We start from the raw sequence: 7,397 nt of genomic DNA, 5'->3' as shown, positions 1-7,397 counted from the left end.
TTGCATGGACGGAGGCTTGCATGGACGGAGGTTTGCATGGACGGAGGCTTGCATGGACGGAGGTTTGCATGGACGGAGGTTTGCATGGACGGAGGGGAGGACGATCAACTGTGCGGAACAGATGGGGGAAGGGGCTGCCTTCGTTTCCATTCGGGCTGCTGTACCAAAATGCCACAGACTGGGTATAAACAGCAGAAATTTATTTCTCACAGTTCTGGAGGCGGGTAAGTCGGAGATCGATGTTCTAGCTGATGCAGTGTCTGGTGAGAGCCCCTTCCTGCTTCACAGACACTGGTCTTTTTGCTATACCTTCACAGGGCAGAAGGGGCCGAGGATCTCTCTGGGGTCTCCTTCCTAAACGGCACTCGTTCCATTCACGAGGCCTCCGCTCTTACGATCTAATCGCCTCCCAAAGGCCCACTTCCAAATACCCATCACACTGGGGGCTGGGTTTCCACATCTGAATCTTCGATCGGTGAGCAGTGGCCTCCGTTCTTCCACATGCTGAGCCGAGGACAGGAGACCAAGTGTCAGGAATTCTTGAGTCTCCGCTCTGCAAGCCTGAACAAGCCGTATGCTCTCTCTGAGCCACAGTTTCCTCTTTTGGGGCACACAGATGGGGGTTGGGATCCAATATACGAACTGGAGGGCCCTGACAGGAAGAGTGGCCCGCCTGGAACTGGGACTGGGTCACAGGGACGTACTCACGGACCCACCGCTCTTCTCCTGACTCCCCTGCTGCCCTGGGCTGTCACAGGCCCTTGGCAAACAGCTAATTCAGGTGATCCCCGGGGCCTGGAAGCTCTTTAGGTGCCTTTCTTCAGGACGCTGGAGTGTGCTTGAGTCTAGATCCTGCAGAAGCACAGAATGGCCCAGGGTTCGAATGCTGGTTCTGCCACGGCTGAGGCACAAGTCATTTCAGCCCTGGGAACCTCGGCTTCCTCATCTGTAAAATGGGAGAGAAGAGAACCCCATGAGGTTGTTCTGAGGAGACAGAAAGGGCATGAAGCCGATCCCACGGCACGGTGCCCGGACGTCCTCCGTGCTCGAGAAATGGCAACTATTATGACTAATCTTATCATTCTTGGTTCAAACTTAGTTTTTCCATAAAGAAGATCCTGTTCAGCTGCTTTCGAAAAAGACCTCCCTGTGAAGTGAGTCTGTGACCTTGACCTCCTGGCTGCTCTGGGTCATCAGTTCATCTTCTCCAATGAGGTTGGCTTCGGTCCTGTTCTCCGGCTAAGCCAGACTCCAACCCCCTTCTACCTCCCACTGATTAGCCTCTAGGTCTGCCTCCCATATGATAACTGGGCTCAGCCAGGGAGGAGGAGCAGGGCTCGGGCTGGGGCAGCTCGGACTGGGGGTAGGCTCAGTCTGTAAGCAGTATTAAGTACTAGGGACCTGCACAGGTCTCCTTTACTGATGAGACTGGGCCTTGTCTGTGACAAGTATGTTAAATGGGCTTCCTAGAAACGTGCCGAGCTGGAGGACCACACACAGGCTGGTTGGGGCATGCCCTCGAATGGTATACCTGGAAGGAGCCAGGGAGGCAGGAGTGGGCAGGGGGAGAGCCTAAGCTGCAGTGAGGCTGTGGATAAGGCCCCTGCAGGGGTCCCTGGGGCTGTGAGACGCTTCGGGGTTGTTCCAGGTGAGGAAAGGGTGCTGGGCATCTGCCCCTCTGCACCGGTCGGGCACTGGGTCCTGCTGCCCCGTGGCAGTGGGCATAGCCTAGAAGCCATCAGCGGTCAATATTCCCAGCGCTGGGGTGGGTACCTGGCCCCGAAGGGGGGCTCTGTAACACCCAGTATCCCCTACAACCAGCCCGTGGGCTCTGGCTCAGGCATGGGTTTTAGCCAGATGCTGGAAGTAGAAGATAAAAGACCCTGAGACTGAGTGTCCCCCCCAGGACAGGATCTTTGTCCCCAGCTTCCAGCACAGGGCCTAGCTGGGCAGCACAAGCCTCAGCCCACAAATGGAGGAAGAAGAGAAAGTGTGAAGTAGGCTGGGCCAGTCAGCCTCCCAAGAGACTCAGAGAGGGTAAGCGACCTACCTGAGGTCACACAGCTGCTCAGAGCAGAGCCAGGATTGGAACCCAGGCCTGGCTGAGTCCAGAGCTCATGTTCTCTTGACAATGGCAGGCTGTGAGCTTATTAGAAAGCAAAGGCTGGGAATGGGAGGAGGAAAGTGCCTCCTCCCAGTTCCCGGAGCAGCCCCGGCACCCGCCAACTCCGGCAGCCTCTGGCTGGCCCACCAGGACCCATGCCCAGGGGAGGGAGTGGCATCTTGCGGGCGGGCAGCCCTTCTCGGGTAATGAGGCCCAGCCAGCCGTTCGCAGGTCCTACAATGTGAATAATTCATTTGCAACCAAGTCTGGGAATTAGAAACCGTTACTGGATGATTTATTTAACAGGGTCTGCTCCTGGGGAGAGGGGAGGACTTTGAACCCTAAGAGGGGAAGTGCACGTCTTCTAGATGGGTTTAGGGAGGCCGACAGGCCTGGCTTCCAATTCCAACTCTGGCTTCTAGCTGCTGCATGACCTCGAACAAGTGATGGGACCTCTCCGTGCCTCAGTTCCCTCGAGTGTAAGACAGGGACCACAGCAGAGTTGTTAGAAGGATTAAATGAGTCAGAATTTGGAGAGCCCTTAGAATCATGGCAGTTCCTAGTAGCTGCTCAGCAAGTGTTTGGTGAATGAATGCCTGGAAGCTTAGAGACAATAATGGGACCACCTGGCTTGCACACCTGCTCTGAAGCGGGCCCTGAGCTTCTCGGTGTGCTATCCCACAGCACGTGCATACAGTGGGGCTTCTACTCATAATTACAGATGAGAAAGTAGAAGCTCAGAGAGGTTAAGTAACTTGTTCAAGCTCACACAGCCAGTCTCGACAAAGCAGTGATTAGAACCCAGCCCGGCTTCTGACTTCATGGCCCACACACCTGTCCACATTCCCATACCATGGATCTGGCCCACAGATGGTGCCGAAGAAAGGTCTGACTCTTATTTTACTCAAAATTTCCCTTTCCAGGGTGCCTGGGTGGCTTGGTGGGTTAAAGTCTCTGCCTTTGGCTCAGGTCATGATCCCAGGGTCCTGGGATCAAGCCCAGCATCGGGCTCTCTGCTCGGCAGGGAGCCTGCTTCCCTTCTTTCTCTGCCTGCCTCTCTGCCTACTTGTGATCTCTGTCTATCAAATAAATAAATAAAATAATTAAAAAATAAATTTCCCTTTCCCTCTGAAGGCACTGCCACATCCATCATCAAATCTGATTCTAACAACAAACCCAACACGGGGTCTGGGAGCTCCAGGGGTCCCCATTTCTCAGATGAAGGAAACCGAGGCTCAGAGGAGAATGTGAACTGCTCAGTCCCACAGCCCAGGTGCAGCTCAGCTCCTTGCCCTTTGTTTGTCTTTGTTTTGCCTGATTCACAAATGAATTATATTTGCAAATGTAAATAAGTTTCAGAGGAATGAATGAAAGAAGGAATCCTAAAGCCACAAAGTAGCGGAACTCACCCATCTTGACTTTGCCCCTGTCGGCCCCCCAAGAAGAAGACATACACTGGAGCCCACCGGCGTACACAAGCCTATTGGGAGGGGAGAGTGTGGGGCTGAGCGAGGGTGGGTCTGGGGACCGCTCCAGGCCCCCCAGCTGCCTGGGCACTTGCATGAATCAGCCTGGGCTCGTTGCACAGGAACCTAGCGTCCTTGGGCTCCTGCTTGCGCCCGTCTCAGATCCCCAGGCCCCCACAGAGTCAGGGTCTCCAGGACACTCCTCGCTGACCTCAGTGCCACCACGGCGGGGAGAGGGGGGATGGGGGAGAGGGGGGATGGGGAGCCAGAGGACACGGCTGTTTAGCCCCGAGTGTTGGCCGGTGGGCCTCACGGGACTGTGCAGTATGCTGGTCGTGTGAGTGTGTCCGTGAAATTCAGGAGTCTGCGCTGTTGTGTGAATGGTGTGTGTGTAGAAGTGTACTGAGAGATGGGATTGGATCTCATTTGTATCTGTAGATATCTGCACGTGTGTGCCCTGTGTCGGTATCTGGATATATGTGAGTATCTAGACTTGGCGTGATCAGACACTTGCGGGTAAGAACACCTGCGTGTGTGAATGCAAATATTCTTGTCTGTGTATCTGGGTGCCCTGGGGGGTACCGAGTGGATGTCCCTGCACTTCTAGCCAGGCAAGTACGCATGTGTCTGTGTGAGCAAATCTGTGAGTTTGTGGGATCTTGTTGCATATCGGAGTTTGGGAAGCATTTCCTGTGTGGGGTGGGATGTGTATGTGTGTGTGTGTAGGTGTGTGTGCAGTGTGTGCAGACAAGTAGGCGTGTACACAGAGAGGAGACCCAAGCTTAAGAGTCGGGAGTCTTTGCTCCAGTTCCAGCCTCACTGTATGACCTTGGCTTAGTCCCTGCCCCCCACCTAAACCTCAGGCAACCAGAGCAGCGCAGCTGAAAGGGATTCAGCTTCGGGTTCAACTGAGCAGGCAGCTTGCTCTGACTTCCGCTGGGATCGCACCTTTTGTCACAGCTGATTACCATACGATCCTGCGGGCATTCTCTGGGGTTTGGATGCGCTCTTTCCATCAGATTTAAAAAGAAATGGATTTCTTCTTTCTGGGTCTCCATTCGTTATTCGTTTGTTGTTTTCATGAAAATGTAAAAGACTGTGCCATTTGGACTCAAGTAGAGAGGCCAGTCACTTTTCCAAAAATTGTAATCCTGCCTCTCCCCTCTCTGCAGCTGGAGCCACGCTCTGCAAATACCAGGCTGTCCAGGCGTGGAGCTCTCCGCACACTGCCTCATACGGAGGAGGCCTGCTGAAGCCTCCTGCCCCCAGGTGGCCCCCAGACTCCCTAATGGCGCCCCCAGCCCCCCAGCAGCGGTCAGCGCTGCAGCCAACCTGCCCTCCGCCCCATCCTTTGAACCTACCAGCCTCCCTGCCTCCAGGTCTGGAGAGCTGTCACCGGGTAGGAGGCTCAAGGAAATTCACCTCCATCCCAGGTTTTTGTAGGAAGGGCCAGGGGAGCTCGCCCAGGCTGCTTGCCCGGTTCTGATTCAAGAGCTGCTCTGACTTGGGAGCTCTGGTTCATTTCCATCCCTAGCTGCGGAAAGCGGTTCTGGCTGGCTCTGGCGTCGCCTCTGACAGTGATGTGACCTTGAGCCTGTTGCTCCCCGTCTCCTGGTGGGAGTAGAGGGTGAGGTGCCAGGTAAGGCAGGACTGGCTGTCTGTGCTGCTTGCTGGCGGTCCCCAACCTCTGCCCCTACCTGCTCTCAGCTCAAGAAATGCCCCCTGCCCCTGGCAAACCCAGTGGCTGGAGAACGAGGTGGCCCAATTCTGTGAGCAGTTGCACTTGGGCCAGTCCCAGCAGGACCCCCAAAGCCCACATCTGAGCAGCATGGTGGGTCCTATCCCCCCAGGGAAGGGGAGGAGGCCCACAACGGGTGGGAGAGGGGAGCCTGGCCTATCCTGGAGCGCCCTCTAGTGGCTCCAGAGGGGCCTGCAGCCCATCCTGTGGGTGGGGGAGGACGGGGTTTGTGGGGACCACCGGGTTTGTGGGGACCACCCTCCCCAAGCCACCCCGACTGCTCCTGTCTCCACCCTCATCACTGGGGCATTCACCAAGCTGGGATGCTTCACCTGAGACACACACTGGCCTTCCCCCTCTTTCTCAGCCCCAGAAAACATCGACCTCTGTTGTGTCAGCCCCACAAATGCCCACCCTCTCTCGACCCTCATCCCTGTCCTAATTAGGCTTTGTGACCTTTCCCTGGATTATTTCTACTCCTGCCTTCCTACAGCGCATCTTCCACGCTCCTCCCAGAGGGCACTCCACAACACGCAAACCGAATGTATCATTCCCGGGCTTCAATCCCTCCCATGGCTCCCCAGTGTCCCCGGGGACAAAGCCCGACCTCCTTGGCACCTTCTGCATGAGTTCTTTTCTGCGGGTGCACCAGCCTCACCTCTGACTGCAGCCCCTCCCCGTCCTGACCGCAGGCCATGCTCACCTGCCTGCAGTCCCTGATGGGAAAGCGGAACAAGTGACCTTGGAAACACACTGAGTCTTCAGCCAGCTAAGCCTTTGTCTCCCCTTCTTTACCTGGAAAACTATCCACACCCAAGGTTCCACCTCCTCTTGGAAACTGCCCTCTGGCGGCTGGCCTCTCTGTCCTCGGGGCTCCCACCAGGCTCTAAGCAAGTGTCTCCTGGAATTGTCCATGTGTCTGTCTTTCCACTAGATGTGAGCTTCTGAAAGCCAAGGGCTGAATGGCTCTCACCTGCTATGTGTTCTGCTTTAGGATAGTACAGACATCCTAAGATGGACACTGGCAACAGGAACAGGGGATGGTCAGTGCTGAGGTCATTCAGGGAAGCCCACAGGGCTGGGGAAGAACAGGAGAGACCCCAGTCAAGCCTTGGGAAAGGGACTGAGGCTGCTCTGAGGAGGGGATGCCAGACCGGGTCTTAAAGGATCAGCACAGGATTCAACCAGGTGGAGGGAGGAGCAATGAGCTTTCCAGGGAGCAGACCCTGGGAGTGAAGACTTGCCAGAAAAACACCCCCCCACCACCCCCTGGTGTGTGTATGTGTGTTTAGCTGGGAGTTGGGGGGAACACAGAGCAACTGGATATAGGGGGGAGGGGAGAGGGTGAAACCCCATGATCTGCATCTGCATCTGTGGGAAGGTAAGCAGGGAGCTGAATTATGAGGAATTTGGGCATCAGGCTCAGGAATTTGAACTTGGCCTGGAAGCCAAGGAGACACAATTGGGATCTGAAAAATTCTGGCAGTTGGTGTAGAAGCCAGGGGCCTCCTGAATGCTTTTGGGGGGAATCTTAGGGAGTGCTGTTTTCATGATGACGAGGGGCCACGGCTGGCACTGAGTGGTGGGGACCGGGATTCTGGACACCCTGCAATGTGCAGAACAGACCGGACCACCAAGAATGTCCCATATGCCCTTTGACTTTGGAATGTTCTACCAGGTATCTAAGTAGAGGAAAAAAATACCTGTTTGTGTCTGAGCAAGAGCCCAAGTCTTGCTCATAAGTACAGAGCATTTTTGTATGAATGCTCTGAATTTTGACATACACTGAAATTGCCAGATATACGGTTTCCATGTAAATGGAAGGAACAGTGCTCTTTATCTTGTTCAGAACCTTCCCCAGAGTTGTCACCATTCCGGAAAATCACATACTTGATGTTAAGACTACTTGTGGTATCTGAGTTGCCAACCTGACAAGCCCTCACCGGTCCGCATTTGGGTCTGTCACGTTCAGGGGACTCTATGTATAGGTACAGGCGTCTTGTTATTTTATCATGTCTTTCTAGCGTAGTCAATGAAAGTATTTACAACTTGAAATACACCTCCTCTTAAATTACTTTCCTTATTAATT

Source organism: Mustela nigripes, chromosome 9 (assembly GCF_022355385.1).
Source record: "Mustela nigripes isolate SB6536 chromosome 9, MUSNIG.SB6536, whole genome shotgun sequence".
Classification (NCBI taxonomy): domain Eukaryota; kingdom Metazoa; phylum Chordata; class Mammalia; order Carnivora; family Mustelidae; genus Mustela; species Mustela nigripes.
The sequence above is the reverse complement of the archived record's forward strand: the minus strand, read 5'-3'. Positions refer to the sequence as shown.